Source organism: Boleophthalmus pectinirostris, unplaced genomic scaffold (assembly GCF_026225935.1).
Source record: "Boleophthalmus pectinirostris isolate CB_2022bp ecotype Guang Dong unplaced genomic scaffold, ASM2622593v1 HiC_scaffold_8, whole genome shotgun sequence".
Classification (NCBI taxonomy): Eukaryota; Metazoa; Chordata; class Actinopteri; order Gobiiformes; family Gobiidae; genus Boleophthalmus; species Boleophthalmus pectinirostris.
Window position 1 is genome coordinate 17,441,832 of NW_026571515.1, and position 16,384 is coordinate 17,458,215.

Here is a 16,384-nt window from a genome sequence, read left to right on the forward strand (position 1 = left end):
ACCACTGCCACAGCTGACTCCCATATTGTCTGGTGGCACAGGGCAGTGAACTGTGAATGGAGGAAGTAGAGATCTGATAACTGAACACATATGTGCATGCTCCAGTGTTTCTCAGCATGTGTATGTTGTTTAGATGAAGACAGGAAGTACACACTGGACTAAAGAATACAAACTGAACACAGGCATTGGAGAAAATGGTGGTACTGCATGCCATTTTGTATTCATTTTGTTATTTTGTCACTTCTGCCTTGTGTTAGAGCCTGAATATTATTGACTAACTGATTAAAATGACTCTTTGGGTTGGAACAAATAAACACTGGTAAACAGATAATAATCAATACGGAAACTAATACCAAAACAAAAACATCTATTGGACAGAGACGGACCTTTCAGTGTTTCCCACAGAAAAATGGTTAGGCATGGCGGTGCTGCCGAAAAAGTGTGGGAGGGGTGCGCGGAGATTCTGTGCACGGAGAAAAAGTGAGGAGCAAGGAGATGGCCATAGTTTTGCAAGGATTCATGTGGTTTGGAGGGATACAGTCAAGGCGAGAAACACTGGACCTTTCTTTAATAGGTTTAGAATGATCTCGGTCTATATCAGAACTAGTCCACACAAGACCACATGCTTTATGAAAGGTCCTCTGTTTTTAAATTGTGAGCTTTACACCATGTCATAATGCTGTTACCTCCTCAAATCATGCCCGGTCTTGTGTTTTGTTTCATTTACATGTGTTTGACTAACCCTTTATTATTAGTCTGTCTACATCTCCAAAGCTCAAAATGCTCAGTTCCACCTTGTGATGTCATGAAGTTGTAGTTATCAAGTTAACCTTTAGTTCAGTAGAGACTTTCAATTCCAGGGCTGAAATTATCCAAATGATTTTAATGAAGTTGTATGGAGTTTAAAAACACACTAGAGCGCTTCCATCACAGAGTGGCGAGAAGAACTTGACATAAATATGCAGGGTTTGTGTGTTAAACATGTGTGAATAAAACAAAAAACAACTCCTGGTATGTTTATGACAAAGAAACAACATTATAACATAGATCAGAAAATAGTAATATGGGCTCTTTAAAGAGAAAATGGCATTATGTTGTACAGGGAAAAAATGTCGTGATTGGGTTATCAAAATCAGTGTTAAATCATTTCCTTAGTATTAAAATACAGTATGAAAGTTATGTAACAGCATGGCACTAATACGGAAGCCATTAAAACCCAAACAATAGCTGATGTAATGATTTTGTAACATGTTTGTCACCGAAGAGATGAGGAAATTCAAATGACTAAGCTGCAATCCACTTGCTCTAAAGGTGCACTACGTAACATTTCTAGTGGAGGGTCCGCTACCTGCTTATCTCCATAAAAATGTTATTGCTTTGTCTATAATATTCCAAAGTATAGATTAAACCTGTCGAACATGAAGGAAATAAGCAGGTTACAACACTACGTGACGTTACAGTTCAGATCTGTGGAGAGTCCACCCTATTCACACAAGGAATTATTGTATTTTTGAGCAATAGAAATGACTAAATGCAGGATGGATATGTTTAATATCAAAAGCAACAACATCTCCATTGAAACAGGTAGCGGACCCTTCATCAGAAAAGTTGTGCAGTGCACCTTTAACTCAAAAATGTCATGCATGGTACTTTTTCCATACCGCTTTTTTCTGATTTATGTCATAATGTTGTTTCCTCTTCAGAAACATACCTGGAGTTGTGTTTTCTTTCATTCACACATCCTGGAATTGCTGAACTGAGGCTACGTTTATATGATGACAAAAGTGGTGTTACGTCTTAAACACTTTTTGTTTCGTGTTTAGACAAACGTTTACGGTGACGCAAAAGTGTGTGGAATTCAATGCATGGAAATGATCCAAAATGTTTGTTTCTGTGTACTGTATGTATGTGACGTAAACGCATACGCGAAGTGAGCAGATTTGACCAGAGTTTTGTGTCTTGGGCAGTGTAGATGGAAATGCAACGACAGAGCATATTCAACTTTTCCTGTGTGGAGGGTGGTTTCAGATTTTTGTGTTCATCATGACTAACAAAAGGCACTTATATTTTAATATTAATATTTTGTCGTTTTTACCCACAAGCGTTCTCATGTAAAGTTAACTTGAAAACTACCTCTTCGTGACATAACAAGGTGGAACACAGCATTTTGAACTTTGGAGATGTAAAAAGACTAATAATTAAGGATTACGGACTGCGGGCATGTCTTCGAAGAGATAAAAACATCATAACATATCTTAAAACTCTTGAGAATCCATTTTGTGTAAGTTCCTTAGAGATTAAAAATGAAGAAAGGAATACAAGAAGTTTGGTTCGAGTACCAAATCAATAAAAACGTCTGTTGGATAGATACTATTGATCCCAAAGGAAATTCAGATGTCTTGCATAAACTTGTACTTCCCCCAAATATCTCCTGATGTTGAAATGTACAGTGTAGTTTACAGCCCTGAAGGCATCTTGGAGTCATTGAGAAAATCCTGGGAAAACCGCACATTTGGATTCGGACTGACAGTGAATGCCTCCTTCTAGCTGTGGTCCTCGGTCTGAAAGCGAGCCCATATAACTCTTAATGGATGTGGTTCTATTGTAGGAAAATGCAACCAGAAAATGGGAAAGCTCTGGAACTTCTTGGATAAGAGCAGTCTTGAAGAAGTCCAGATGTTGTTCGTTGTTATGGCTACAGCAACTACAGATAAAGATTTGCCATGTTTGGTATTACTAAAATTGCCCACCAAGATAATAATAAGTTAGTGCATTTACTGTTTTAGGGTTTTATCATTATTATTATGAGCGTTGTTAGAGCATTTGTTTATTTTAAAGGTGTTTTTTTTCTGTACAGTTTTTTAAATGTGCTATATAAATACATTGGATTAGTGTTTCTCACTACAGCTCTTTCTCTGAGACTTGGGCACCATTACTTCCTCCTAACTACCAAAAGCAGGCATATTTTATAACCAGGTTTATTTTCATTATATTGTGTGCCTAGTCCTTTAGTTCTGTAGCTTTTTTATGGAGAGTTTGCGACCTTCTCATGGACATTATTGCTTTTACTGTAAGAGAGAGATTTGAAATTCCAGGGCTGAAATTATCCAAACGATTCTAGTGAAGGTGTATGGAGTTTAAAAAACACAGTGGAGCTTTTCCTATGTTACAACATGACATCAAAAGGTGGAAGAGAACTCAGAGAGATTAATAAATATGCTGGGTTTGTGCGTTAAACATGTGTGAATGAAACAAAAAAAACAACTGCAGGTATATTTTTGATGAAGAAACAACATTATAACATTATTTTACTTTGACACTGTAACTGTGGTACTTGCAAAGCCTTGTAACGTCTGGTGCAGATGGTGAAAAATTTGAGAACCACTGCCACCATTTAAACTAACATATTACTTTTGGTCAGCCTTTCCCTCTCCTCATCCCCTCTTTCCCTCTCTCTTGTTCTCTCTCTGTATCTCTCTTGTGCTCTTTCGCTTTCATTCTCTCTCTCTCGCTCTGACCCACCATATCTCTCTCCCTCTCCTCCTCCCCTCTCTCCCTCTCTCTTTGCTCTTTCTTGTGCTCTCTTCTTCTCTGTTCTCTCTCTCTCTCTCTCTCTGTCTCACTCACTGTCTCTCTTGCTCTGTCTCTCTCTTTCTCTTGCTCTGTTTCTCTCTTGCTGTCTCTCTCTCTCTCTTTGTCTCTCTCTCTCTGTCTCTTTCTCTGTCTCTCTCTCTGTCTACCTCTTTCTCTCTCTCTCTTTCTCTCACACTGTTTCTCTCTCTCTGCCTCTCTCTTTCACTGTCTCTCTCTCAGTCTCTCTCGCTTTTTGTCTCTTTCAGTCTTTCTCTCTCTGTCTCTCTCTCTTTCGCTCTGTCTGTCTCTCCATCTTTCTCTGTCTGTCTCTCTCTGTCTCTCTCGCTCTGTCTCGCTCTCTCTCGCTCTCTTTGTCTCTCTCTATCTGTCTTTCTCTCTCACGCTCTCTCCCTGTTTCTCTCTCCTGTTTCTGTGTCTTTCTCTCTACTTAGTCTCTCTCTCTCTCTGTCTTTCTCTGTCTGTCTGTCTCACTCTCTCTCTCTCTCTCTCTCTCTCGCTCTGTCTCACTCTCTCTTTCTCTGTCTCTCTCTCGCGCTCTCTCCCAGTTTCTCTCTACTCTGTCTCTCTACTCTCTGTCTCTCTCCCTCTCTCCCCCTCTCTCCTCCTCTTCTTCAGGCCCTCGTGGCGGTGCCCGCTGGTGGGGCCACAGCGCCAGCACAAACACACAGATTCCATGTGCTCCGGCCAACAGTGACGCACCCCCTTCCTGTAGCTGCAGCCTCCACCCTGCCTTTCCTCTTCTCCACTCGGTAACGCTCGGCCACAACTGATCAAACCACGTCTAATCTTTCACGTGCTATATCTGATGGGCTTCCGTTACCATGTCGACGGAATACCCTTACAATAGTATGGTTTATTTTGCTTCCTTCCACCAATATAATTTTTACAGGCCACCACTTAGATTCCAGGATTTATTTTCTCTGCCAGCCTGGATGTGTTATGGTTTAAGATAATAATAAATGACTTCAGAAAGTGCTAATCTGACTGAGAAAAGTGAAGAAAGGTGAAGTTTGTTGTAGTTTCGTAATGTTTTTTTATCGTGATGGAAAGTGAGTAATGGGTGTTTTTGTTGAACCAAATTACATCTAATTGAATTTAAAAGATTAGAGCCCTTTAAATAGACATTCAATATTGTCCCTTATATTTAATAGCTAAGGAATGTTTATTAAAGGTGCACAATGTAACTTTTTGGTTGAGGGTCTGTCACCTGCTTGTTTCTATGGATACATCATTGCAACTCCTGAAATCTTCCATAGTATGACATTAAAAGGCTCTAATGTACCTACATTTATTCAATTACAGGTGGCTTTACTGCTCAAAAATGCATAGAAAAAGAGGAAATCTGCCTGAGAGCAGGTTGTCTCTCCAAGATCTGACCTGTAACTTGCTTCGGTTTGGTCTCCATGAAGATAGAAAGCCTTCCTAGGAAACATTTCAAACAAAGCAGTAACATCTCCATGGAGAAAAGCATCTGACCCTCCACTGCAAAAAGTTACACAATGCACTTTTAAGTTAATTTAGTATGGAAAATTGAGGTTTGGTCTCTTCATGGCGACCAAACCAGACCAAGATCATGTTACAGGTCAGATTTGTGGAGAGGTGACCCCGCTCTGAGTCAGAATGACAGTTTTTCTAGGTATTTTTAAGCAATAAATCCACCCGTAATTAAACAAATGTAAGGTCGAGCTGTTTAATGTCATATTGTGGAACATTCCAGGCAAAGCAATGTTCCATAGAAACAAGCAGGTGATGGACCCCCAACCAAAAAACTACAAAGTGCACTTTTAAAATCAACTGAAGCTGGGTAAATATGCCAGCTATTCCAAAAATGGTGATCGCCAGCTCCTCCGTTTAAAAATCAAACACAGTGTCCTCGCAGATGGGTACCACAGAACCGGTGACCCTCACTGACCCCTCCCATGCATGTCTACACCTCTAAAGTGCTCCCTGTCCCAATCCTCTCGGCCTGGATCAGCTCCTCTGTTGCTTTACACGCTCTCTGATCCATCAAAGCCCAGGCAGGGGCACAGCTAATGGACCCAGCTCTCAACTCTCAACGCATGGCTTAAGAGCAGAGGCTGAAGGGGCTAACTCATGAGCTAGCCCCTGTGGTATGTTATTACTGTGAGAACAGCCCCCCTGTGATTCAGCGCACATGTGGGGAAGTGAATGCAGCAATGAGAAAGGTTAAGCAATGTGCCCTTCAAATGTCACGTTTTGTAAAGCTGGTAGAGGTGTGCAAAAATATCAAAATATCAATCTATCGTGATACTAAATTTAACTTAAAATCGTTATTGTGGGCTGTATTGATATATCTCCAAGAGTATATTTTGGTATCTTTTAGCAATTTCTTTTTGTGATAGTGCTACAATTGTGTTGCTTATTTAGTGTAAGGAAACATGTTTATGCAGTACACTTGACATATTCACAGTTTTAATGATTAAAATACACTATCAGTCAAAGGTTTTAGAACCCCACACTTTTTCCAGTTTTTACTGTTTACTATTTACTGTTGACCAAAACGTATTGTAAACTTTTGGATTCATCAAAGTAGCCACCTTCAGCATATAACAGAACACACTCTTTCTATAACAAAAATCTAATATTCTTCAGAAAGTTCTTCCCAAGTCTGTTGCAGTAGTTCCCATAAATGTGTGGCACTTGTAGGTTTCTTGGCTTTCACTCTCACCACCTTGTTCTTTTTTCCTGAGGTAGTTTTGGCAGAGCTTGGACTTGTGTTTTATCATCTTTTATCTTATTTTTTAACCTCTGGCTGTTCAGTTCTTACCTTTGTACCATTTCAAGCTCGTCATTGGACTTGAATTGCAATAAATAACTGGAAAAATTAGGGTGTTCTAAAACTTGTGACCGGTAGTGTGGATGCATTTCATATCAATTTTGTGCAGGTCATGGTTTAAGAAAGAAATACTGTTGTTAAAATGTATTTTGTTTTTAAAAATTATAATATATCATGTGCAAAATATATATTGCCATATCGTGATAATATCATATTGTGACCTATGTAACATGTATCGTATCGAATTGTGAGGGACCCTGTGACTCCCTGCCCAATTTAATACATCACAATATATTAAAACAGTGTTCTGAAAATAAGCAAAATTTGAGTATATCACCTATGAAAACTGTAAAAACATTGCCTAATCTCCCTTGTGAAGCATTAAAGTAAAGTCAAATTAAATAGAAATTCGCAGTTCAATGTTTAAAACTAGTATATAATGTGATGGTAACTGGTTTTGGCCCTGTTTGAGCCCATTAGTCATGATGAACTCGGTTTGGTACTGTTCTGTCCTGCTACAGTCCAGGTTTAGTTCTGGGTTTAGTTCTTGTTTAGTCACACTTTTGATGTGGTGTGCGTGATTGCGCTCTAATATTCACTTTCTCTATGACCCTTGAACCTCAACCAAGACATTTACTGGCACAGTTTTGCAAGTTTATGAGGGACTGCAAAATATGATCCCATTTTATTACTGTTCTTAGGGGGAAATCCTTGATACCTATCTGGCTTCAAAATGTTTTCCCATCAATATAATATCCTCAAGCAAGTTATTGGTAATGTAATTGTTCCCGTTGTGCTCCAGTGTCAGGATTGCAAATTCTAAGGTTACACAACTCCTGCAATATAATCAATGGTAGGGATGGGCAGCGTGAAAAAGTATTGGTATTGAATATAGGTATCGTTATCAGTGGTATTGATCTTGGATGATACAATTCAAACGAACAGATATTGGTTCTTAATACCTATATTCAATACTATAGAATTTTTTTGCGCCACTATACTTTTGAGTGCCCTTTTTAAACAGACTAATGAGTCAAAATGAAAACAGAAAAGCAACATATGTCTGTAATTACAGACAAACATGTAACTTTTTTTTTTAATATCCCACTAAAATACTATTTTTTATTTTTTACAGAACTGAAATATTTATTTGTGAGTTTCTTTAAAGGTGCACTGTGTAGCTTTCTAGTGGAGGGTCCGCTATGTGCTTGTGTTTATGAAGATGTTACTGGTCTGCCTGGAATATTCCACAGTATGGCATTACACTTAATTATCTTACATTTATTTAATTACACGTGTTATTGCCCCCAAATACTTGCATCCTTACAGTGAGCGGGCTTCGTTCTCCACTGATCTGATGTGTAACTTGGCTTGATGGTGTCACCTTACCAATCACCATTTAATGCTTTACCGTGGTACATTCCTGGCAAAGTAATAAATTCTCCATGGTGACAGGCAAATGGCAGATGACCTCTACCAGAAAAAGTTACATAATGAGACTTTAACTTAAGATAAATCGGTGGGCCTTGCTATGGATTTTAAAAATTAAAAAAATTGGTATTGGCAAATAGTAGTTACCAACCACAGCAGCAGTTCAAATAAATAAAAAATCCATATTGGCTCATCCCTAATCAATGTTCATCAAGTATAAACACAGCAATCATCTGATCTGCCCTCACTGATAGGATGAGGTCACTGGAAGAAACTGAACCATGTCTTTCTCCACGGGTCAGCCCTGGGCCACCATACCTTTGATTCTCAGAGGAGCGCTGTAAAGAGGCCGCACTGATGAAAGCCGCAGCTCATCAGGACTCTTCAGGCTCATTAAACTCCATAAACCAGCCAGAGACAACAAGACTACGGGCTAAACAGTGGACCATTACACAGGAGGCCGAAGCATTAGCGCGAGTGATGCAACAGGTGGACAACAAACACAACACCGTAGCAACCACAAGAGGCCCAACCAGGACACAGCCTACTACCAGTTTTCCTTGTAGAGAAAAATGGGAAAATAACCCCTATGAAAAGTCATAAGTAGGCCTGTCACAATAATGTATAATATTAGAGCTGGGTAGCATTCAGAAGTTGCCGATGTGATACATACCTCGATACATAGGCCACGATATGATACATGATATCTCGATACAGTGAGGCTACGATTCGATACGATTCAATACGATATATTTCAAATCGAATCGAAACGGTTGAGTAAAAAAAATCATGGCTGTAATATTAAAAGTCTGTTAAATCACTTCTTGTGCAAAGTTAATATAAAACACACACATTTTAAGCAGTGAAAATGTCAAATGTGTCGGATAAATGAATTTCCTTCTTCTGAACAAGCAACAAAACTGCAGTGATGTCACAAAATAATTTTGTAAAATACGCCAAAAAAATGCTCTTAGCGATATATCGATACAGCGGCCCATGATATCGATACTGTATCATCACATTAAACAATACGATATATCGATATTTCAATATTTTTGCACACACCTATATAATATAGTTAAAACATACAAACTACATTGAATAAATAGCAGAATTAATCAACTAAATTAAAACAGCTAAGCCCTGATGAAGACCACGAAACATGTTGGCTTTGGTCATCTAAATAAAGGCTTTTTAACTATATTTTTCCTTGTGCAATTTTTACTTCTCTGGACTGCCTGGATTTCGTTGTGTTTAAAGTTTTGATCCTTTTTCCAAGAGCACCCTCTACGTGCTCTCAATGATTGGAACACCTGCAGCAAACAGCCACATTTTTGCTTTTTCTAAGCAGAATGAATTACTTTAGTAGCTAGTTTGTATCTATAATTAGCCATAGAAGTTATTTATTTAAACCTTTACAACTCAAATAGTACAGAAAAATACCAAAAAGTGCCTTGCTAGTACAAAGAAAAAGTCCCCATGATAAATATTGAGCCCTCAAATGTATTGTTACATCTAACATATACTGAACAATGAATAGATGTAGTAATTATTGTGACAGGCCTAGTCACAGGATATGTTTTTGATCAATCACAAGTTTAGATTAAAGAGGCATGGTTCCTTTCAAAACACGGATACGGAAATAAGTTTTGGCTTCAACTGCACAAAAATAACATAAAACACAAAACTACAAATTTGCAAATGGGGCAGATAAGAGATTTTCAAAATGACAGCTTTTTCTCCAAAATTCAAATAGAATTCAGTGGGCATTTTGTGTACATCAGACATGCCAGCTACATTACCCAGACAAGTCCTGCACATTCCTGAGTTTAAAGTAAGCAATGACTTCAATGTTGATGTTTTACACCTGTGTTCAAGAGACTGAGGGGCCCCTGACAGGAAGTACCTAGGGGCCCTGGTTCCTTCAGACCAGAGGCGGATGAGGTGCAATAATGATTAGTATATGCACATTTTCATCATTGAAATAAGCGCTAAAATGGACAGTTCAGTAATTTGTCTTTTCACTTATTAAAGGCCCATATTACACTATTCTCTGATCGATGTTATAATGTTATTTCCTCATCAAAAGCAGACCTGGAGTTGTCTTTTGTTTCATTCACACATGACAACATTAACACACAAACTCTGCATATTTAGTCTGAGTTCTTCTCTCAAACTCAAACTAGCACTTCATGTCATCACAAGAACATGAGTGAATGAAACAAAACACAACTCCAGGTGTGTTTTCAAGGAGGTAACAACATTCTAACACGGCTTAAATCTCTCAAGAATGCATTTCCCATCCAGCTTTTAACAATGCCAATACATGTCCCCTTTTAGTAAACACAGGACATGTCTTTAGTCGAATAAGAACTTCTAGTCAATAATCTCTGTTCCCACACTTCCAGCTGACAGGGAGCGTAAATCAAACGCTCCTCTGTTCAATCGGGACAGCTGAGGGAGGCTAGGCCCGCACAGTCACATGGGGAATGATCCAGTGGGTTGCTATTCCCTGTTATGGAAGCAACAAAAACACACCAAAACTAAAAGCAAGGAATTTAGATGGAATTTTTGAATAGAAACCAACCAAAAATACATGTGGCTAAATAAACAATGCTGCAGTCACAGGGAGGGTACGAAGCAGCAATACAACTCAGATCAAGAATCGTCTGCTTTGTGCGTGCTCCACCACATACAGAATGAATACAATTTGTCATAAATGATTGTCACTGTTATTGTATATTGCAAACATATCTCCTTTACATTGTGTGTTGTTTCATAATCAATAATCATTTTGGCTCTTCTTGGTTTAACTACAAGTAAGCATGGTTCTGGCTGAAATCTTGTGGTTATGGCAGAGGAAGAAAATATTGCCGGGAACTAAGCCTGTCATGATAACAAAATTTGAAGCATTATATATTGCTACATAGAAACACTACAATACTTTATCATATTGAAAATGCCGTATGCCACTGACAAAGCAGGATAATCCCAATAAACCAATTTTTAAATAGACAATATCATTAAAAATAATAAACACAAAAGTTACTTATTCCATCCTCTACAGCGATTTCATTTCACCTTTGCACTGTTTTCCTTTCCTTTCCGTGTATAACTGAGATATTTTTATTACTTATTTTCTATTTTATTTTTTACTTGTACATTATAATTATTATAGCATGCTTAATTTTACACTAGTCTATTTAAAATGTATTATTACTAGGGGTGTGCATTGCCATGAATTTGGCGATTCGATACGGATCACGATATACCTGTCATGATTCAATATATCCCGATACATCCTGATACTAAAACAACGGACTGTATATTATGACTTATCAATAATTATTCATAATATTTTGGTCGAGCACACATTCACAAGAACAAAATTTAATGAAATACAGTTTATTTAATTTTTAAATCATGTGAACATTAAATTGAATTTATGGATTTTTCATGAAAACATGACTTTTAAAAATCAATTCAGATACATTTTGAATCGATATAACAATTGTGCAATGAAGTATCGTGATATATCACTGAATCAATATTTTCTTACACCCCTAATTATTACCATTTATATTTTTGCTCTTTGTTATTATAGTTATTGTGATGTGTGAGCTACTGTGTCCAAGTAATTTCCCTTGAGGATCAATAGTTTGTCAAAGTCTAAGTCTAAGTCTTAAGTCTTATTGTTATTTGTATAAAAATGGCAAAAATCTTACCACTATTGCCATGTAAAAGTACCCACCATAAATACTGAGCAATAAAATATATTGTTCTAGCTTTCATACAAGTCATTATTGTCAGACAGGCTCAGTGGGAATAAACTATTGCAAGTATTATAATGTAAGTAATCTCCACTCCAGTCATCAGTTTGCGCAATTATAATTTGTGCTAATCACCTAAAGAGTCTTGATTTGACTGTCATTGCATGTCTGGTCTAGTGGAGGCAGTTCCTGTTTAAGTGTATACAGCCACCTCTAACCCAGCAGCCAATTAGTGAGGGTGATGTCTGACCACACAGACCGCAGACAGAGCTGGCCCAGTCCCAACCAGTAATTCAACTGTCCACTGTCTGTGGAATACACCAGGAGCTTCTCTACACCAATAATAATCTGAACATCACAGTCACTGCAGGGATTTAAAGGTGCATTGTGTAACTTTTTCCAACAGAAAAGTTAACACAATACACTAGGGATGTAACAATAACCAAAATATTGTGATATTGTATTGTCAAAAGTCTCACAATAATATCATGGGCTGTCACAATATATCGAATTACAAGTTTCTTTGCTTAAAGGCATGGTTTTATAGTAGCAACAGCTTATAAACATAACAAACATATCCCATGATTCATTTCAGTGCAAACAACACAAAAAAATATGTTTTTTTACTTGAATTCTTGGGATTATGATGGAAATAACTCACACCAAAATCTTGTCAAGGTATTTTAAAAGCAAAAAAGTGCCTCATCTACAATTATATCAAAATATCGCAATAAATATCGTACCGTGAGACGCATATCATGATAATATTGTACCGAGAGATCATTACATCCCTACTATGCACCTTTAAATCTCTACTAAAAATGTAGCTTTTCTCTCTGTCTTGGTTTTATATTATACTGTATTTTCACTGTGTTGTTTCTTTATTTCTTAATACTTATACTATTGCTGTATTATTGTTGTTGCTCAGGACTTTGATAAGCTTTGGCTGTTTTAATGTGCTTTATACAAAATAATAATAATAATACAATTATTTGATAATGTATATTCAGTTTACATATTTGGTTTATTTGATAAAACCAATAAAAAAAAGAGATTCTACTTTAGGCCATTCAAGTAATTCATAAAAAAAAAGCCAAATACACATCTTTGTGGCTTTTACGTGTGTTTACAATCTTTGGCACCCAGTTAGACTTAGACTGGACTTAAACTTGATTGACAAGGAAAATTATTTGGACACAGTAGCTCACAAATCACAGTAAATATAATAACAAAAAGCAAAAATATAAATGGTAATAATACAAAATAAGTAACAAAAATAGCAAGAGACTAGTGTCAAATAAGGCATAAGTACTGTATGTGTAGATAATAAAATAAAAAAGATAAATAAAATATACTGTTTTTTTCCACAGAAGGTTTCAATAGCGATTATCTGAACACTGTTTTTACAATCAAGACTTTGAATTTTGTTGTTTGAATATTGAAAATCAAAATTAAATGGCTTTTGGATGGGAGATGAAATGTCTGATTGCAAAAACAGTGTCCAGACGATCGCCATGGAAACTTTCTCTACATCAGGCGAATGAGGAATTACACCACCTCGTTTCCAACAGAGAATTTAGAGTCACCAATTCATACAGTATATTCAAGTACGCAAAAGCAAGACACATGAAAAAGAATAGGACACGTGCTAAATAATGAACAGTGAGTGACGACTTCCCAACAATTGTATCTTTCAGGAAAACACTGAAGAGGAACAGAAGAGGAAGTACAGTATGTCAAGGCTAAGTCAAGTGAATGGGAAAACTATTATGAAAAATATCAGCAAAAATATCAGAACCAAAACTACTGATACTTTTCAGTGACACGCTGGGGGTGTTCTGCATGTACTTCTAATGGCAGAATGTTCAACAGTTACCATGGGGACACAATGCACCAAATATGTTTTAACATAGTCTGAAAAAATAGAAAATGGATTTAAACAACTAATTGGGATCAAGCCTGGGATCAATACAAGTGTTCATGTCCGTGTTTCAGACTGTGATTCTCAACAAAAATGTAAAACTGTCAAAAACTAACTAAAAATATAAATATAAATAAAAAGTTGGCTAAGAGACTTGTTTCAGTGCACAAATGATCTCACCTGTTGTAGTTCCAACCAAGTGAGCTCTTTCTTGTTAGATTGTGTCTTAGGGCCTGTTTACATGAGAACATGACAATTACAAAATATTTTATCTGAAGTGCCTTTCATTTAGACGGTGACGGCGTTTTTGGGGCTCAAAAAACAAAAATCTGAAATCACCCTCCAGAGTGGAAAAGTTGAATACGCTCCGCCGTAGTGTTTCCGTCTACACTGCCCAAGACGCAAAACTCTGGTCACATCTGCTCACGTCGCGTACGCGTTTGCGTCACATACATACAGTACACAGAAACCTGGCATGCATACCCAGTCGAATTCCACACACTTTTGCATCACCCTATGCATGCAGATTTCCTCTCGAAAACGCTCATCTAAACGTGGAATAAAGAGTGAAGATGCGATTCTTCTGTTCAGACCATCATCATATAAACATAGCTTAACTTGAGTAAGAGAGCGTCAGACATAGTAGTGCTTTCAGTTAGTTCACACCCCCAGGAAATGTTGATGCCATCAGCTGGAAAGTATCAAATGAAGTCTAAATATTCTAATCAGTTACGATAAGAGGAAGAGGTCCATTCGGAAACTGTGCTCTAACCACAGTGTCCTGATGAAAGCTTGTGTTTGGGAGGGGTAATGTTGGCCTTCCTTTGCCTCTGTATCCTCCGCTGTTTCCGCTTCGACTATCAGTACGTGCCCTCCAACTCCTCTCCATGGATCTACCAGCCCACCGGTCACAGCCTGGCCCTGCTCTGACCGCCTCCTCGGACCTGGATAAAGGTTTTTTCTGACAGCGGGTTCCTGTGGACTCTAGGGGGATCATGGGGGATGTAGTTGTTCTGACATTTCCGACATGCACCATCTGTAGAAGGACTTATCTCCAGCAGTGGTCTGGATCATAAACTGGTGCTCTGCTGCTGTGTTGCCCGCTCCGTTAAGTGGATACTATAGACTGTATGTATGAATGAAAATCCAAATAGGAAGTAAACATGGGGGTGCTTCCAGCTCCATCGACTCTGGCTCCACTTAACATTACTTTGAAACATGGTCTCCTCTTGTTGTGTCTGCTGCAGTGAGCCTCATCATTTTGTTCTTAAAATGTTCGTATTAACCCACTCTACATAATCCTGGTGTTTATATTTTTTGATATTTTTTCCATAAGCAAACTGCCTCCAAATTCACCCCGTAACTGCTGGCCTCATGAGCTTCATTTGACTCGAGCTGAATGCTATGGGCGACATCAGACTCCCTTAGTTCACTTCTTGAAACAGTCTGGAGGGATATACTATTTAGTTTGATGTGTACTTAATGTTATATTCTTAAGATGTAGTAATTGCAAATTTAAGTGGAAAAACAAGTAATATAAGTGAAATGAATTAGAAAAGAAATTGCGGCAGACAGTCGATGGGAAATGCAGAAGTACTGGGCAAATTCCAAACCAGCAATAATGTGAAAATGCCTTCAAATGAATTGTGACTTGAGAGCACCGTTAGTATGATGGTGATGGTTTTAAGATGAATTTATATCTTATGTATCAGTATTATGCATATACTTAGACTTTCTGCATATGTGCCAGTGCAAGAATGTTTTTAAAATGTATCTATTTTATTTATTTAGTAGTTTAAATTTTTTTCTTTCTTTCTTTTTTTTTTAAATTCCCATATTTTCTGATCTATGTTATTATGTTGTGTGCTCATCAGAATCATACCTGGAGTTTTGTTTTGTTTCATTCACACATGTTTAACACCACAAATTCTGCATATTTAGGCTGAGTTCTTCTCTCAAACTGAAAACACTCTGTTCCACCTTATGCTGTCATGTCGTAATACAGGAAGTCCTCCACTGTGTTTTTAAACTCCACATACCTTCACTAGAATCACGTTAATAATTTCAGACCTGGAATTGCCAAACTCCGCTAAACAAAAGGTAAAAGGTCGCTGTTAACTTGAAAACACTTGCTGACATCACAAGGTGGAGAAGTGCATTTTGAGCTTTGGAGATATAGACAGACTAATAATGCAGGATTACTCAAACGTGTGAATGAAACAAAACACAAGAGTCAAAAAAATCAACTTTGCATAATATAGAACCTTTAGCAAATCCATGAAATGCTATAAAGTAAAATAATATAACACAAATAATACAAAAGAAAAGCTAAAAACCTTAAACTGTTGCAGACATCTAAGTAAACAAATGATCCACTGCTTAGTCACAGCTTCCACCGTATTCCTGTTTATTCAATCTTGAGAGAAAACTATATTTAGCCATGACTCTTGTACCTAAATTGTAACTGACATCTGCTGCAACGTCGACAAATATTTCCAGACTTTACAAACTCGCCTTACATTCTCCATTTTTAATTTCTCACCCTATAAAGTTAAATCTTCAGAAACTCAACATTAAAATGAAACACGAGACAGACCCGTGTGAGGGGGTCCCAGCGGAAATACCCCCTCATTCTAATTACTGCACCAGACAAGTCCTCTCTACATCCACTCATCGTAATCATGTATTTAATCCTCCTCCCTCTATCCCACTACTCCCTGGGGGCTAGAAGATTTACACTGTAGATATGATAAACCATTCTACTGTATTACTGTAGTGAACATACTGAAACTACTATTCTGGGAGTGTGTTTCTTGGTATTTGAGGTTTGGGTTGCAGAAGTTTATTGACCGTGTTGATAAGAAATGGGAA

General features: G+C 37.6%; 1 protein-coding gene across 1 annotated transcript in view; it reads right to left on the reverse strand.

Moving 5' to 3' along the window:
• Nucleotides 1–16,384, reverse strand: part of tns2a (tensin 2a) — an 84,599-nt gene that overhangs the window by 24,448 nt on the left and 43,767 nt on the right.